This window comes from Mchenga conophoros, linkage group LG12, assembly GCF_057382185.1.
Source record: "Mchenga conophoros isolate Kocher_MC1m ecotype Shallow Benthic linkage group LG12, M_conophoros_male_GT1.1, whole genome shotgun sequence".
In the NCBI taxonomy this organism is placed as follows: domain Eukaryota; kingdom Metazoa; phylum Chordata; class Actinopteri; order Cichliformes; family Cichlidae; genus Mchenga; species Mchenga conophoros.
Window position 1 is genome coordinate 20,769,296 of NC_140537.1, and position 18,364 is coordinate 20,787,659.

Consider the following 18,364-nt stretch of genomic DNA (forward strand, 5'->3'; position numbering starts at 1 on the left):
GCCAGCAGAGGGTTGTGCTCTTTTTGCATGGCTAAACTGAACTGCAGTGAAGTAAAGAAATGATGAAGGTTAAGTGTGAAATTAATTGTAGTTTCATGCTTCATTCCCCCCTGAACATGCCCCAAGACACTTAGATGACATTTTTTATTTACAGTCCAACAGTCTTTCCTCGTCAGCACTTCTCTCACCTCACTTACAGCCTCTCTCCTGTTCACTGTTTGTGCTGTTACCAGATATTTCTGCAGAACATCTACAACAAAGGTTTTACAGTAGGGACTAGTAGTGGTTTTAATCAAAGGAATAACTTAGGCCCTGAAATGGACCTATGCTATTCTATAGAAACAATGCACATTTTTCCAATACTAGCCTGGAAAAGTAAACTCTTTGTGAGTCATTAATAACAGTTTGGGCTGTAAAAGATTTTGAACTTGTGGACTGGAGTTTCAGCTGATCGTAAAATTGCATAAAATATGATATAAATACTTTATTTGGGAGTGGTTTTATGCAAATAATCTTTGAAACAATTACACTATAATTAATGAATGTATCCTGTATGTATCAAAATGATAAATTTGGACCCAAGTGCATGGCTTTAATGGGATTATTGATGCAACATCTGAAGTTTCACTGAGGGCTCGCCACAACACAGGGCTCTGAATATTTGATTGGGACAGCTTTTTTTTGTGTTTCCTGACCCAACCCTCTCAGAGTTTTATTGGGATCATTTGCCTGTTAGATAAATATGTTAACCACTACAGTCTGGAGCCGTTGTTAATAGAATGGCTTGATAATTAAACTGGAATTAAATTAAAAAGACAAGCAGTACTGAGAACAAGTAGGCATGCAAAAAGAGCACTGGGTACGTGTATGTCACTGGTAAAGAGGCTCTTAATCCTGAGTTTTCCTTATTGAATCTTTACCTGTATAGTTTGGTGTTAAAAATGTCTGTTGTTTTGGAAGTCAGATGGTGTTGGGGTGTAATTTCCCTTTTGTTCTAAATGACTATTAATATTGCTAAATTATATTATAAAGATATCTGAATAAAGAAACGTTTGAAATCTGTTTGATTCTATTGTCCAGTGAGCCGCAATCTAGGATCAACAATGTCATGATGTAATTATGGTAAAAGTAAATTGATGAATGCAGAAGCAGGATGTCGAAACTGCTTCATGTAGGTGACTTTGATGTACAGCACACTGTGACGCTCACACTGGCAGTAATATTGCAACCTTCACTTTATTTTGAAAAGTCATGGACTGAGGACAGTTATAGTAGCCGAAATCATCCTACAGCATGAATTCCTCTGTGTTGTATAGTGACACTGATAGGAGGTTAGATTTTAGAGTGACTTCATAGTCAGCTGCAAGATGAGCACTTTAATGATTCTGATAAAGGATTATGACATTAACACTGGAGGGATACATCAATCAGTAGAAGTGGAAATGGACATTTTATTGGGGTTATTGCTTTTGACCTTTATGCCCTTGAGTGGTTTCCACAACTATGACACGTCCTTGTGTCTGATCATATGCTTTTTATTTACAAACCCAACACTGTGTTTTGCAATCTCTGCCATTACAATTTGTGAATAATTGTTGCCTTCTGTCATCAAGCTGCCAAAGCATCAGGCAGGCAGTAACAGAGAGGAAACGGTGTATATTGGGCTCAGTTGTGTAGATGACTGCTGGCTGCCGAGTCCTATCTCCTCTCTGCTTCACTCACTCCCTCTCTCCCTCCCTCCATCTTCAGTCTGCACTGCACAGAGAGAAGCATGTGGAGGGGAATTGTAAATGTGCCGAGCTATGGGAAAGTGTGTATGCAGAGTGCACGAGTGTTTCTGAGAGACAGGGACAAGGTATAAGAAAGAGGAATTACAAGCGGGGTGCCCGCTTCGCTCCTGGCATTATTGTAATTGTGTGCTGCATGTGCGTGAGTATGCATGTAACTGTGTGCACGCTGCAATGCTGAACAGGAAAAGTTGCTGCTTCAGCCCACCCTTCTCTGGGATTATGTAGCATCTGAGGGCAACACTGCGTCTCGGGAAGCGTGGCGTGGGATCGGGCCCGCAGAGTGGGATGAAGGGCCGGCGCTGCTGGGAGCCGGGGACCATCCGCTCCCTCTGCAACTCAGGCTGCCTGAGTTCACTCAACCAGGGTCAGTACAGTTTTGGCTAAAACTACAGCACGGCAACATAGAGCCGTCACACTCCTCGCGGTCCAACAGCGAAAGCTTCCTCATTCCGCCATCTGCTCGTCATCTTACGTTTGAAAGATAGCTGTCATTCCTCCATCCATCTCTCCCTCTCTCTGTGTCTCCTATCTGCTGTCTCGGCTCCCTACGCTCCCGCAGCCTACTTTAACAATGCAGCACCTCATGCTGTAGAAAGAGCGGTGTGTCATCTTTCTTGCCCTCTTAGCTGCATGCAGTCCTTTCTTCTCTTACCCTTCTTTCTCCTGTGCTGCTCTTACTCACATTCATTTCCTCTCTCTTCTTTGCGCCTGCTCCACCTTACATTTGCATATGGATGAGACAGAGCATGCCAGGCCTGCGTATTGGCAGTGTGTGTCTGTGTACACATATTATGTGTGTAGAGTTCACTGCACCATCACAAACTGTAAACTGGGAGGTCCTGTGTATCCCAGGGTCCTAGAACCTGTTATTTACATATTGTAGTAGGATGGTGGATAATAAGTCTCTGTTATGTCTACAGATCAGTATAACTTTGTTTCCCCCATTTAACACTTATAGGAAATTATAGCTATAATATACTGGTAACAGATTTCTTGCAGAACAAATGCATGTGTAAATGACTACATGGTTATCTTTGGAGCAACAATGCTAAATTTCTCAGCCATCGCATCTCCCCTCAGTATAAAATGTGTCTATCCATTTTATACTGTCTCTTCCAGGTCTCTCACTTCATCTATTGCTTTCCTGCCCACGGCAGAGTTGGACAGTGTGGAGTTGAACAGCTGTGCTCTTAAGCCCTGGGCTCCCAGTCCCCGCGCTTTGTCTGTTTGTTCACTCAAATGAGGTTGGCATAAGTAGTGTAGCTCCTGGTGTTTTATGATCTAATACAGTGCAGTCCTTTTCATACTAGACTTCCACACATTTTCTGTAATGTGAATGCAAGTGATGAAACTGCATAAAGAACAAGAGATCAATGCATCACAAATATCTGGTCCAAAAGCAATAAATTGGATTCCTTCAAGGACAAACTAATAGTGCTAACAGTACTGAAACGTGTTTAATGGAATAAATCAAAACCCTACATGCTTGTTGCATTGTACTTTAAATATATGGGTGTGTACTATTAGTGTCATATCTCCCAAAGCCTCAGAAGAGACGGTGTTCACTGATATTTTGAAATTTGAAACGGGGATATTAAAGAAATGAAGGTTGATGTAATGTAATGTCTGGGATTGTCTGTTTTGATGTAATATTTAATTAAATGTAGTTACTAATATACACCCACCTTTTTTTTTTCTTTCTTTTTTTTTTTGTGAAATTACCTCTGAGATGACAAAGTGTTAGACACTAAAAACAATGTACTGTACTTCAGTAAACTTATTTGACCCATGTTGACAGAAAGAGAAACCATAAAGCTGAAACTGTCCTGAAATCTGAGCATCACAGAGACTCTGATATTTATTCATTTGTGTTGCAAAGGCATGTTCATCCCTCCTTTTTTTTTCTAGATGCACTTCTTAATTATGCCAGTGAGCTTACCAGCACATGCACTCATGACTCTTTATTAGGTACATGTTGCTGGTACCAGGTTGGATTCCTTTTTGCCTTCAGAACTGTTTTAATTCTTCAGGGTACAGATTCAATACAGTGCTGGAAACATTCCTCTGAGATTTTGATCCATATTAACATGATCGCATTGCACAGTTGCTGCAGATTTGTTGGCTGACCATCCATGATGTGAACCTGCTGTTCCACTACATCCCAAAGGTGCTCTTTTGGATTGGTATCCAGTGACTATGGAGACCCTTTGAGCCCAATGGACTCCTCTTTATGTTGAAGAACCCAGTTTGAGATTATTCGTGACACTGTGCTTGAAGCGGCCATTAGAAGATAGGATAGGTACACTGTGGTCAAGTGATGGACATGGTCAACAAGAATACTCGGACAGTGAGGTTTAAATGATGCTCAGTCAGTACGAAGATGCCCAAAGGGTGCCAAAAAATATCCTCCAAACAATTACACCAGCAACAGCAGCCTGAACTCTTGATGCAAGGCAGGGTGGATCCTCGGTTTTAGGTTGTTTTTGTCATATTCTGACCTAACTATCTAAAAGTTGTAGCAGAAATTCAAACTCAGCAGACCGCAATATTTTCCCAATCTTCTTTGTACAATTTTAGTGTCCCTATGCAAATGGTAGCCTCAGTTTCCTGTTCTTAGCTCACGAACAGGTGTGGTCATCTGCTGCTATAGCCCATCTTCTTCAAGGTTCTACCTGTTGTGCATTCAGAGATGCTTTTCTGCACACATGTGTTGTAACTTGTGATTATTTTAGTTACTGTTGTCTTTCTATAAGTTGGAATCAGTCCAGTCATATTTGTCTGACCTCTGACATCAACAAGGCATTTTAATCCAGAGAGCTGCTGCTCAGTGGATGTTTTCTCTTTTTCGGACCATTCACCTATAAACTATAGAGGCGGTTGTCTTGATGCATGCTTAATCATCCAGGTAAGGAAATCCCAAAAAGTCGATTCTGTTCATCGGGACATGGTGTTTTCAGTGGGAGAAATGTTGGATGTTTCATTACACATCCAAGTGACTTCTTCATTCTCAGCTGACTGCAGGTTTCCCCAACCTTATAAACAGTACATTTACATAAAGACTGAAACTAGCACCATTGAATGAACAATGGGCTGTGAGGCGAGTTTCTTGATCATTAATATACAAATTGTCATGATCATTGATCAATGACCACGAGTACCATTCACAGAGATTTGGGGAATGGCCGCAATCACAGCATTGTAAGATGGTGAAAGATGTACCCTTAGGCCCCCTCCTCGATTCAGAGATGGTCTTTCCCTTTTCACATAAATGGCCTCTTTGACTCCCCGCTCAAACCAGCCTTCCTCCCTGTTCAGGATGTGTACATCCTTATCATTGAAAGAGTGTCAACTGGCCTGTAGGTGTAAATAGACTGCAGAGTCCTGGCCTGACGAGTTAGCTCTTCTGTGTTGTGCCTCCTGGCACTTAACAGTGTACGCAATATAATACTCTGTTTGTGTTGGGGGACCAGATCTTTGAGGTGGACCAATTTTTGGCGCAGCGTGTTTTGGTGTTTAAAAGCCACAGATATGCAGTGTTTGGAGAAAATGCATCGCAACTGTTCCGATATTCCTGACACATAAGGAATCACTAAGGGTTTTCGCTTAGGCAATAGTTGTTCTTCTTCTTTCCTGGAACAGCTGGATCTTTCTTTAGATGTTTTCCAAGCTTTGACAAATGTCCAGCTGGGATAACCACATTTACTCAGGGCCTTCTTGATATGATGTTCTTCTGCTTCCCTGGTCGCTGTATCTGTGTTCGGTCTGTATTGTAGTGTCCTGATGACACCCAGTTTGTGCTGCAGTAGACGATGAGAGTCAAACCTTAAACCTACGCGTGTGGATCAGTATTTACGGTACACTTCGACTTTTAAATGTGCACCACTACTGATGGAAATCTCACACCTAAGAAGCTTGTCATTTTTCATATCATCCCTGGTGAATTCGATGTGTTGGTCCATCGAGTTACTGTCTAGAGGTGGTTCTGAGGGAAAATCCCAGCAGATCAACAGTTTCTGAAATAGATCACTCCATCTGGCTCCAACAGCCATACCACATTTAAAGTGACATAAATCATGCTTCTTCCCTGAGGGTATCTTAACCATGCCCCAAATTCATGGAGTCAATGCCATGTGATTAGCTGATACAGTAATGAGGAATATAACAGGTGTATGCAATAAAGTAGCCAGTGAGTATATATATATAAAAACACAGATATAAATAAACATATAAAATAAAATAAAATAATCTGAATTGTCTGTTTTTTGTTGTCAAGAAATTATAAGATTAAGAAAGTTGGCCTCCATTGGAGTCGAGCAATATAAAGACATGTTTTTAGAAGTTTTCTAAAAATTATTAAGCCATAGTTGTGGAAACCACTCAGTTCACTGTAACAGGGCATTGCTGAAACAAGCAACAAATGCGGCAGCCCGAGTAATAAGATCGTATTTTACCAATATACCACATGACCCACTGTAAACACCACATGTGACAATCATATTTTGTTGACTGCTTTGCCAGTGTCACTGTTTGTAGGACAGTTTTGGTTTTAGTTGTGAAAGGAAATGTATTCCTTATTGTAAGGATGAATTTTAATGCCAACAATGCTGAGTGTAATCTAGCGACCTCCTTATACATCTAATTTAAATGTTCACGAAGATGATTGGAAATAACAGAGAATGCCTTTTATGCCCATATCATTTCCAAAAAAGTAACGACACTTGTGAGCCATATATTCATGAACTATTTTACCTTTTAATTGTAACATTAGTGCCTGACTGTAAGATGTCTAATGACTCAGTCAGTATTTAGGAGAGATTGTCGTCCAATAAGATTATGAAGCTTTAGAGCATGGCTGCCTCACACTGTCATCTCTGTTTCCCAGTAAGTATTTCCTCTTCATATTTTAAAAACACAAAGATGTAGTAGAAACTCCACTAATCAATGCATGATGTCATTGTGGCTACATTTTGAGTGGACCATTTCCTGTGAATCACACTTGTATCTGAAGATGCTTCACGACTAATTAGCGAGACCATTACATGAAAACATGCTGGATTTCATGAAAATCTCAACTAGTGAGTTTGTTGCTGTTATGTTTAAAGTATATATACTAGCTGTGGGTCAAACTGAAGAGCTTTCATAGACCGCCCTCCTTCTCTTCATGTAATGGCCTGAGCAGCATTTTGCATTGTCATAAATGAAGGCCTTATGTGTGGGAACATCTATTCACGAATACATCCTTTCAATTTTGCAAATATAGCACACATTAGCCTCCAAATAAATCACTGCAGACTGTTTCAAATGACAAACACAGGCTTTGCATTTTGCTGTTGAGTGCCATTTTTTTTTTTTTTTTTTTTTTTAACTGCTGCAGTACCCTGATATCCATGTCATGTGTGACTAGACCTGCGTAGTAGAGCTCAGTTTGTATTCTGAGGTTGTAGGATAATTAATGACCTCAACCTTCAGACTGTGCATGCAGTAAAGCTGGAGCTATTTAACTCTCGCAGGTCTGATGCACCAACTGGGAATTTGTCAATTGAATTTACTCAGCATACCATAATATAAACTTATAGTTTAGTAGTCAGCAGACTGATTGTTTTCTTTCTTTCTTTCTTTCTTTCTTTGTCCTAGCAGATTATGTTTGTAACTTCAAACTCGTGCACAGTTGCTGCAGTTTGGCGTTAATCGTTTCTTTTGTTTGCTGCTTTCTGAGAGGGTTCGATCGGATGCACCGCCAGGGCTGTACTGCAGAGCTCTGGGGACAGTGATGGGTTACACTGCACAGTTTCTCATTTGCTTGTGGAGTGCCATGCTACTGGTTTTAACCTGCTGTCTCCTCAGTTTATCTCCTTGTGATGTATCTCAGGGGAGGTATGGAGCCAGTTGGCAATTACTGGCCAGGATTACAGTTATCTCCCCTGGGACTCATCCTGGCTCTTTGTCTAGCTTGTTCCCTCCACTGTTTCTCATTTCTTTCTTTACTCATGCACACTCCATCAAAATACCCAACAGCAAAACTGTCATCCCTCCTTTCTCTGCTGTCTGTTCTGAAACAAACTCTTTATGATGGAAATTGAGTGGTCTCAAGTTTACACGTCTTGTGATAAGAAAGGGCGTGTTTTCAATACATATAATACAAAAATCTGGACTTTTCATTTAAAACAAATAATTTACAAACACGAACCTTATAACATGTAATTGCATTACTGCATACTAGAGAGACAAGTAACTATAGAGACAAGATATAGAGACAAGTAACTGATTATGGGAAAAACATGACCACTAGCTGACATCATTCGTGTCCTCTCGTGCTCGTACAGGAGAGGATGACTGCAAATCGATACAAAGTTGTTCTGAGGGATCACCTTTGCCCCATGATGAAACATTAACCTTAAGGAAGTGGACTCTTCCAGGATGACAACGCCCTAATCCATAGGATATAAGGAGTCACTGAATATTGTGACAAGTATGAAAACGATGTGAAGCAAATGCTAATGCAGATGTTGAACACCCATGTGAGCTTTTAGGCAACAACCTCTACCACCTTCATCAAAATTCCAAATGAGGGAATATCTTTTTGTAGAAAGGATGCACTGCCAGGGACTTTAATTCATTTTTCAGTTGGCCCAGTTAGTTGGTTCACCTTTAAACCCTGAGAAGGTCTTAAAAAAATATAAGTGCTTTATATCATTTGAAAGCACTATCAACTTACCCCACAAAAAACACTCAATCTAAAAAAACCCCCAGAAAATCACTTTATGTTTGTTACTATGGTTTTTTTTTTTTTTTCTTCATTTAAGTCACCATCTGTAAAAGAGGCATACTTTCAGTGCTTTTCCCTATGTTCCTAAAGAAGGAGTGTTCATGTTTCTAAAAGAGACTCGTATCCCAATTTGCTAATGTTTTCTGCAAAGTGACAGGTTTAGCTTTAATAAAATAAAAATAAATGTATCTTCCCTCTATGTGGATATCTGAAACATCAGGAAACATAAAGGGCATTTATGTTGAAATAAGAGACTGTGTCAGGGCCCGACAATAACCCGTTGTCCAAATGTATTGTCTCACACAACTGATTAGATATCAGGAAATTACCCTCTTTCAGCAAATATGGCTATTTTGACTGGACCTTCATTAGATCAGTATGAATAATAGAAAAAGAGTCCTGAAATATAACTTGACATTTAAAGCACACAACAAATTCTTTAAGTGCTATGATTATTTGAATGTAAGGTAATGCCACAGCTGCCCTAAATTAACAGTACTGGTAATGACCTAAATCATTTTTCATGTTTCTGCAATAGTTAATCCTCCAGTTTGTGCAAGCTTCATATTCCAAAGTATATTTTTAATGAAAATTTCCATTTGTCATCTCCTATGTGAATTTTCAAATTTACTGTTTTAATAAAAAAGTTGAAAAAATGGTAAAGCACATTATTATTTTTGATCAAAATGCCAGTTTACAGCTATTAGCTTGCATTATTGAACAGAAAATAATTGTCTTGGTGGTTAAATGTTGCACTTCATTCATTTCTGTCTAATCAGAGAAGTCTGGTGTAAAATTTTGTAGAAAAATCATGAATTTACTGAATCTCCTGTGTTTTCTTGTGTTCATAACAGGTGATCTAATACATTTGTTGAGCATGTATGTGTCAGCATGACTCTGTTTTGGAATTAAACAGTTTTCACTTCCTAATGTTGAAATGATGAATTCGTTCTTTTTTATCGTCATAATAAATTCGATACATGCTGCAGGTTTCAAACCGGCCTCCACAGTCAGCTGCTCAGTTGTCATTGTGACTCGTAACCCCCCCCCCCCCCCCCCAAAAAAAAAAAATGGGCGAAAAAGTTGTTTTTTTCTCCTCGATAAAGCTATTTTAAAAACAAAAACAAAACTAGTTGAATTAGCAGCATGTTACCATCATTAATCCAGAGGGACAGTGCATTTTTCACATTTTCTTTCTTTCTTTTCTTTTTTTTTTTTTTTTTTTTTTAAATATACGTCTGCATATTATGCCACAGGGTAACTTCTTGACAGCCACAGGCCTGGCTCCACTGATCTGACAGCCTACCCTCAGGGACTCGCAGAGAGACGAGCCCTGACAGTGAGATGGCAAACTACTGCTCATCCAATTACATACTTCTGCTGCCTATTCTCCACCTTCCACTTCTTCCATCACTCAAAACTTGGGTGCTCACTACAAAGATTGACAGTGGGGAATGAGTGAAGGACAGAGGAACCGTATACATATGCAGAAGCTAGCTGCTTTGTGTCCATGTAATGAAATGTTGTGATTGGACAAGCTATGACCTATACAGCAGACATGTGTGTAGCTTAGTTTATGCTAGACACAAATAATTGTTTAAATTTGGTCTGAGAAGGAGGATGAAGTAGGTAGACTTGGAGGTAGACTTACATTTGTGTTAATGCAAGGTTGTTCGAGGTAGTAGGCTGTGGGGGAGGTACTGAAGGTAGTTCACCCTTGAAGCATGACTGGCATGGTAATGACTTTGTTCTGAGAAACCATCTATCAACATCTGCTGTTGTAAGGGAAGTGGTTGGAGATGTAAATAGGTGGGCTAGGCAGTGGCGCCAATACATAAACAACATAGATCAGCATTTTAGTGACGTGGGTTTATTGTAAAAGCCATTACTAATTTGTTAATTGAAGTCCAAGTGATACCCACTTGGTGCCAACCCAAAGGATTTTCTTCTACAGTATTCAGTCTTGTCAAGTTGTGCTTAACGTTTTGTTTTTGCTGCATAGATCTGAAAGGATATTACAGAAAGGACATTTCTACTACTTGGGGGACACAAACTTTGTTTTCTGGTTTCTGCTTAAAGGTGCAGGGTGTCAACAGAGTAGAACCCAAATCCAAAATCTGAATTAGAATGATTTTTGGTTGGAGAATTTATTTTGCAGGCGGTGTACTGTAAGCAGTCTCTTCTGCACAAATATGCTTTGGTACATGTGACAGTTTATTTTTAAGTGGCATCACTGAGAGCTGTTGAACTCTTTGGCAGAATGGGGGTAAATAATATGAGCCAGGCATCACTGCAATTTTGGATGTTTCTTTTTCCAGCCACGTATTTGAATTTAATATCAAATGGTCCCAGCTGTACATCTAATTTACCAGTGGAATGGGATCACCACCAGTTAGTGAAATCCCCCGTTATTTAAAATTTGCTCAGTGCTCTCCATGGTCATGGGCTTCTTTTTTTTCTTTTTCTTTTTTTTTTTTCTTGTCACAGCAGCTCTCAAGTTATCCTGATATTATCCAGAGTCTATGTAATTTCACACTCTTAAACGTGGACGTGAGCATTAGTGTTTGGCTTAGTTAGTGGTGACTTTACTAGGGTGACCATATTTTGATTTCCAAAAGAGAGGACACTTGGCCCAGTCATGAAGAATTTTAATAATACTGTTTGCTTAATTTTTTTTAAAAACATATTTAAAACATGCATTATCTGTGCGGTTAATGAATGGTGAAATGTAAAAGCTTATGACATTTTTTTAAGTCAACAAGTGCAAAAACAAACAAACAAACAAAAAAAACCCTTAAAAACCTCTGGAATGAAAAAATGTTACAGAAATAATGCCTCATCTGTATAAGAAAAATTACCAGTGAGGTATTGTGCAATGGTTTCTGCTGTTTCTAACCTCAATTAATTTTGTTTGCACGCCACCATTCTTCCAGTCAAAGTATGATTGGGAATATTTTCTCTGTTCCATGGTTACTTAAGTCTGAGAAATGCCACCGTACTGGATTTCATAAAGAGCTTCAGGAGTGACTTCCACTGAGTGTAACACTATCACACCATTGACAATAGCTTCAGTCTTAGTGCGGGCACTGCTGAACTTTTTAGTTTGGAAATGCTTCTGATTTTTTTATGGATTTTTAAAAAAAATTTTTTTATTATTATTATTTTTAGTAACACACTAGTGCAATCCATGGATCTATAGCTATTGGGATGCTTCATAGTATGAAATGCCAGTGCACCCTCTGCTGCAAAAACAGCATACATACAACAGCATCCTTGTTTTTCCCAGGTGTAACAAAGAACTCAATCAAGTTACCAGATGAAATTTCTCGCACAGCCTTTTTATGTTTTTATGTGTCTAAGTAACATTTGTAAGACACCCAAACGTCTGTGCCAGCTCTGCACACAGTGCACTACGCCTCCCATTTATTCCGACCGGAATGGTACGAGGGAAATTTCTTTTGCAGTTTGTCTGAAAAGATGCACTTGTGCTTTGGCGTCTTTTGAGCGCGCCGCTGCGCGCTCTGTCCCGTCTGTAAGCGCGGAACAACACTTAACACAGCAGTTCAGGGATGACGTTGCACATATCGGTCCTCTGTAGGATTATAGGAAAACCCGGACATTTTCATCCATCTCGAAAATCCCCCCGGACGCCCTGGACAGAACGTGAAAAGTGGACATGTCCGGGGAAAAGAGGACGGTTGGTCACCAGTGGTTCTTAACCTTGTTGGAGGTACCAAACCCCACCAGTTTCATATGTGCATTCACTGAACCCCTCTTTAGTGAAAAATATGATTTTTTTTTTTTTCTCAAATTCAAGACATATGTTTTTTTACTGATGCACAAAATGAGCCGTGCATGTCACGGCGGAGGTTCTGCCAAACCCCTGAGACCGACTCACGGAGCCCCTAGGGTTCGAGCGAACCCAGGTTAAGAACCACTGCCCTAGACTTTACCATCCCAGCAAACCTGATTTTCAATGAGAAAGGAAGTTTCATGATTTTATTTGATTTCATTGAGGCAAAGTCTCCAATGTTTTGTGCATAACCTCAATGATTTATTAAGAAACTTGAGGCCCAGATTCATCATGCTATGCTTTTAACAGACGTTCTTGAATGTTGCTGTCGGTCCACAAACTATTCTCTGTTCAGTGAAATCATAAATGTAACATTGCTGTTAAGAAATATAGTTTGTTTGTTGTTGTTTTTTTGTTAAATAAAAAACCTCTCAAACTATATAATCAAAAACAAAAGTTTTGAACATGCAGCAACTTAATTATCCAATTCCATAATATTTGAAAATGGCGAATTGCTGCCTTGTGGGATCGAGTTCAACGCCATACCAACTCAGCCACTAACTTTTTAAATCAGTTTAGAGCTGCACTGACATAGTCATGCTTTATCAATTTAGGGCTAATTTCATTAGTCTGTCCATATCTCTCTGAAGTTGCTCTTTGGGTCTTTCAGTTCACCTTTTTCACTTTGTCCTAGTTTTGTTTGCTCTGCAGTTTTAACACACAGTCCAGTCGATTTTGTGACTTTACATCGTCAGCCTTTTCCTTTTCTTTTCTTGAGTTTCTCTGCAGTGACTTTGCTGAAATTTTGTGTAATTGGAGACCTACTGTACTGGTAATGGGAGGATGCTGGTTTCATTTTCCAACCTAGGTTTCTATTGGGATTTGTTATCGCTGCAGGGGTGCTGGGCTGGTCTTTGACAGGACTGCTTAGGTTTTATCTCTTTTCTTTCTAATGACCAGGCAGCTGAATTTCTGAAATCCTCCTGAACATGTTTACAAAGTCCCACACGCGGTAGAGATCAGTGGCCTGTGTGTGTGTGTGTGCTGCATCTTACTGGATGTACTTTGGTTACCTTTGGATTAAAATGGACACCCAGGAATTCCAACATGGTGAGATTTTTATTTTATTCTGTATTCATCTTTTCTAGTTGTAGTACAGTAATGTACTAGAACAGAACAGAAATTTTTCATTTTGTCTATTTAACTACTGCAGTAGTAGTTAAAAAAAATGATAGCACTAATAACTAGGGGTGCAACAATACACAAAATTCACGGTTCGGTTCGATACTTTGGTGTCACGGTTCGATATTTTTTCGATACAAAAAAATGTTCATGCCTTTTTAATTTGTCATTTATTAAATTTTCACGGCACATTCCGCACCACATCTCTGTGCGTTCATCATTTGTTTGAAGCCAGCTCACCTCCTGCAACTACTTTTCCGAGAATACATGCTTCTTTTGTGGTTCGGACTCCTTCTGACATTTCTTTGGAGGTGGAGGAACATCACAGTAATTGTTTAAAGGAGCTTGCTTCTTCGACATCTTTCTAAACAAATGTCTGTCCTCCTCCTGAAAATCTTATGTATGCAAACACGCGTTGCAACTTCTTATCTTGTGCCCGTTTTTTATTTTGACAGCGAATGCGCACCTGCGGACCACTTATGTGCAGCCCTGGTTATTTAGCTCGTCATATTGCAGCCACAGAAATTCTTTTGTCCATGAAACCATAAAGCTGCACTTTCTTTTTGCCTTATAGTCTGATTTGTCATAACTTCTCCATTTTGTGGTAAGCTTTTCTTTGGCTGTCACTTCTTCACCCTGACCTGTCTTATTTGGCTCAGCAGAACTGAAATATTGTGACGAGCTCAGACAAGGAGGAGACGGAGGTATCATTTGGTCTTGCTTCCCGTGAGCTAGCCAGGGAGCACAGCCGTTTATTGACATCTGCAGAAGAACACTGCCGCTAGCTAACTGCTCAGCGCAGCAACAACAACAACAACACACAGGGCGCCCTCTGACCCCGGAAGGACACACCGTCGCAGCGAGAGGGCGTCACCCGTCACTATGGCAACATAAACAAAACATAACTGTACAAACAGAACCCCGAACAGCCCTGACCCGCTACAATATATATCCTGCTGCTTTTACACACGCACTCACATAACGCTCAGCGATTCTCTGCGCGATCAACCTCTCACATGTTTAAGCTTGCTGCGGGAGATTTCACTTGTCATGTTTGCGTAGTAAGCTAACGATTGATAAGAGATGTCAGAGGAATTGGTGCGCAAATTATCATCACTCACCAATCAGTGCTGTCGCTCTCTATACACAGTTCACGCGATTGCAAAGTGAAAGCAAAAAACAAGCGCAAATTCAAACGCGATTTCAATATGTCACATATTGACAGTGGCTCACCGATGCCAATGACATAATTACCCAGCTACATTTCCGAAAGAATGCAAAAGCATTGACATATATTTTTCCTTCCTACGATAGGCCGACGGGCAGGGCAGAGATAGATTTTGGTAGCCCGACTGGAAAAATCTCTAGCCCCGGGACGTCGGGCTAGCGATTTTGCGAGCCCTGTATCTGATTGAGGAATCACTCATCTTTGGAAAAGAGAGTTTATTACAGAGAAATGGCTCTTTCCAAAATAAAAGCTATACTATACGCTTCTTCTGGGCTATATTCTCAGCAGCATATTAAACATATCAGGTCACCATAAGGAGAATCATGTGCTAACGGCTGTCTAAATGACTCAGGTAAAGTTTGTAGCATGCGTGCTTGTTGTTTTTGTCTGCTTCCACTTGTCTTTGCACTAGGATGATGTCGGTGTAAATGTGCAGTCATATTTGTTGTGTTCCCACTAATGCTGTCAGCATAAATCTCGTTGAAATGACGTTAACGCCACAACACGGCAAATCTCCGTTAACAAGCTACCACGGATCGCCCGTGCATGGGGCTGGACGGCCAACATGTTAACGAGCTAACTGCGCTAACACACTAGCTCCCACCCATGTAATTGAGCATTGCGTGGCACATCCAACATACTGTTTTTACTTTAGTCCATGACGCGCTTACCTTCAGGGTCATACGTCACATGAAAACCAAAATAGTTCCAAACGCCAGATCTGAATGAGGGTGGGGGAGGTTCAATTTGCCATGTTGCAAGGAGAGCTTAACTTCTGTCTCGCTAGCTTGCCCTGCGCTCAGTGAATCTGCGTTCGACTACTCCGCCTAGGCTGCACTGTCGAGCGCAGATCCACTGAGCGCTCAACACAGACAGCATCGTCAGAAGGAAAGTTGATAAAATAAATAAAAAAATTTATTTTGTATTGTTCGATACATATGCGTACCGAACCGAAAGCACTGTATCGAACGGATCAATATCGATACGAGTATCGTTGCACCCCTACTAATAACCGTAACCACTGCAGTCACGGGAGGGACAAGCAATTAATTAGCAGTTGACTGCAGATTTCCCCAACCTTATAAACAGTACCTTTGCACAATGATGGAAACAGTTTCTTGGTCATTAATATGATCAAAGGTACTGTTTATAAGGTTGGGGAAATCTGCAGTCAACTGCTAATTAATTGCTTGTCCCTCCCTCCTGCAGTCAGCTGAGACTGAAGAAGTTACTTGGATGAGTAACGAAACATTTCTCCCACTGAAAATGCTACGTCCAGATGAACAAATTCAACTTTTGGGGATTTCTTTACCTGGATGATTGAGCATGCATCAAGACTTCTTTGTTTTTGTTTTTTGTTTTTTAGTAACAATACAACCTAGAAAACATGTTTATTACAAAATATGTTGATAACTTCATCTGAGGAACATGAACTTCAACAACTCTTCTTTTTTTTTTCTTTTTTTTTTTTTTTTTAACTCGTCTACTTTAATCCGTTGCTCCAGACTGCTGGGTTGTGGTTCGCTCTGCGTAGTGGATAGCTTTAGCTTTAGCCACTTGGTCTTTGTTAGCTTCCTTAAAATACTCATATTCTGCTAGATGAAAGTGATTTAAGTGTTTTTGTGGTGGTTCATTGGCTACTTTGGTGAACTTAATGTTTTGCTCACAGTGATGAGTTTCTACGCAAATGTTAGCATGTGACTGTTAGCATGTTAGCACAACTAACTAGCTTATCAGGAAAAAAATTCACAGATCCCAGTCAACTGGTGAATCTCTATTAAAAATAACATTAAGTTATTAGGTCTGAAAAATGTTGCTGTTATATAACAAGTTATTGTTATTAGTACTCAGTGCTGTATTTCACAAAAATGAGTCCAGTAGTACAGTAAATGGAGCATAGTTTTCAGGCACTGAATATGCATCTGTACTACTTTTTTTTTTTTTTACTTTTTTTTTTTTTTTTTAAATCTCTGGACAATGCTGCTAGTCAAATTTGAACTTTTGAAGTAAATGATGTACAGGCTATTACAACAAAGCCCCCAGGCAGAGATCCATGTTCCATCTGTGTAGTGTAAATGGTCTTGAAAGAGGTGATAGTGTCTTTCCTTTGAAGTCACAGCCAGCTGCCATGTTCTTATGAGAAAGTGTTTCTCTTTCCACTCACCACTACTATGACAGTCTTCCCGTCAGCTGCATAATGAACCTTTTCAACGTGACAAAGCATACTCTGCAGGCTCGGGTGTAGAAGCCCGCAGAACAGCATTCTACAGACATTAGAGCATTAGAGGGTCAGCAGGGTGGATTAGAGGGTGAAAAGAATTTCTCTCCACACTCGAACTTTTAACCTCACTAATACAGGAATATATTTTCTATGTCGAGATAAGCAGTGTCCCTCTCGTCCTCATTTTCGTTGCTTTTCAGCCTGTCTTCCCCTTCCATTCCTCCTCCTTCCATTTTGTCATCTGTTTTCTTTGCTCCAGTGGCAGCAGTAATTTTAGATGCCTCTCCTCTGGTGTGCTTGTTGGGATGTTACAGCTTTTCAACATGCCATAATGTGTCGAGAACAAGGACGCTTCCACCTAAGCTGGTGCTTTTTGATTTATCCCCACCATATGGGCTTGTTTTTGATTTATGATGATAGAAACGCCCAGCACAGATGTGGGGAAGTATTCGTGTGAAATCAGATTTGGAAGTGAATATATCTTGATTTAAAAAGTTCCCTGGTGGTTTTTTAAAAATGCTCTATAGCAGAGTGTCCTGGTGATCAGAAAGTTATGGGGACATAACGCATAAACTACAAGATGAACTATTTGATAGATAAAGTACCACACAGAAAAAAAAAATGGGAACGTTGGCTGTGACATACATCAAGTTCTCTGTCCAGAATCGATTGTAGGATTAAAATCCTCCAATAAAATCCTTCATAATAGAGTTTGTTCTTCATGAAGCTTGTGTATAAATCATATTTGTTCCTAAAGCTTTATGGTTCTACTTCCTTTTTTGGATTTGCTTCTTTAACGATGTTGCTAGGCTGTTTGTGGACTCGTGTTTTTGCCCCTTGATATATTTCCGTCTTTCTGTGCGTGTCCTTCTGCTTGCGGTGCATGTGTATATGCGTGTCACACAGCTGACACTGCAATACTGTTCTCATATGTTTTCTTTAACCTTGAGTAACCTCTGTTTAGACATAACACAGGGTAAGGCTGCTGCTGCTTCAAAGGTTCACAGAGCTCATGGTTACAGATAAGCTGTCCACATTAAATGGCATTATAAAACTTACACTACACTTTTTTTTTTTTTTTAAAGAGACTGGCAAGAATTTCTTTAACTGTTTAAGGGACAGTTGTTTTCAGACTGTCCCTTAAGAAAACAAAATAACTGTAAGAACTGTGGCCCAGTAACCTCACATCTTTTCTCGGTTAACACTACAGTGTCTATAAAAAGTTAACTGTGTCATAGGTTGGACAGTGACATTCACAGAACAGTTGAGAAATCAGATATTTCTTTGATTGCACAAGTTCATTAGATATTTAGGAAAACTTAAGAAATGTATTTTCAATTAGGTATTAATTGTTCTTTATTTTTATGTGACCCATGCCATTTAG

The 18,364-nt window shown here is 39.8% G+C and overlaps 1 protein-coding gene across 2 annotated transcripts in view; it reads left to right on the forward strand.

Annotated features, from left to right (window-relative positions):
* The window catches only part of osbp2b (oxysterol binding protein 2b), a 51,043-nt gene that overhangs the window by 14,327 nt on the left and 18,352 nt on the right, over nucleotides 1–18,364 (forward strand). The gene's annotated exons all lie outside the window — the stretch shown is intronic.